Raw genomic sequence first — 1,085 nt, forward strand, 5'->3', positions numbered from 1 at the left:
GGGCGGGGGCCGCCTCACTGCGGCTCTCACGTTAGTAATAGCAGTTAATGAGGGGAGGGCCCAGTGCCCTTCCCACAGGCTCCTGGCGGGAACCCCCGCTGCGGCAGCATCTCCTGCTGTTTGTGATGGGCAAAAGTCACCCAAATCTGTGGGGGTAACGGAGCACCTTGTGGGGATCCACCGCGGGGATCGGCAGGCTTCGTTTGTCATGGTGACATCGCCGTCCCGTCTGTCTGCCAGGCTCTGATGCGTTTAGAGCATCTCCTGGGGTTGCTGCATGTTTGTCCCTGGGGTGAAGGACAGGGAGAGGTGGCACACATCTCCCCAGGTGAGAGAGGGCTGTGCAGTAACATGGTGCACGGCTGCCATGGGACTGTGGTGTGATTTAGCGCCCAATCTCTCAGATAAGCAGTAATGCATTTTTCTTTCTGACCCTTTATGGTCCTGCAGATGTGATGCCAGGACCCACCTCAGAACAGTACAGTCCCAGCACCACAATCCTGTCCTCAGTGTCAGTGAAGCCCAGCAAAGAATCGTTACAGGCCTCTCAGTACAGTCACTGAGTTTCCATCTTTGCATGGAATCCTCTTTGCATGCATCTTCTTTCTCAGCTTGTTTTTGGAAAGGAAGGTGCTTGCTGGTGCATTTACATTGGAAGCCCGTTGTTCACATAGAGCTTAAACCTGGATTTAAAGCCTCAGCTTTGCAGGATCTGCCACAGACAGTGGGAAGTTGAGGATCCTGTTAATAGCAGCAAGAGGGGGTCGTTTGCAGATTGACAGCTCTTGTTGTGCCTTCTGCTTCTTCTAGGAGCTTCCTGTTTGTGCCGTGCTTGCTGTGAGATAATGCAAATTTCTCACTGGGCTAGTAACTTTTGGAATCTGCGGCCAGGGACTTCCCTGGATGTTGCTCTGCAATGTACTAGCTGGGATTTACATTTCTCCTGGAAAGGCAGCCCCTGTGCCCCTGTCAGGCTCAATCAAAACCTCTGACCCCAGCCTGGCTGTTGATGGACCTCGGGTATGTGTGTACAGGATGGTCTGCTGTGTCCCCTTCCCCAGAGACAATCCCATCCATCGTGCCCT

This window comes from Athene cunicularia (assembly GCF_003259725.1).
Source record: "Athene cunicularia isolate RWA chromosome 12 unlocalized genomic scaffold, athCun1 chr12_part1, whole genome shotgun sequence".
In the NCBI taxonomy this organism is placed as follows: domain Eukaryota; kingdom Metazoa; phylum Chordata; class Aves; order Strigiformes; family Strigidae; genus Athene; species Athene cunicularia.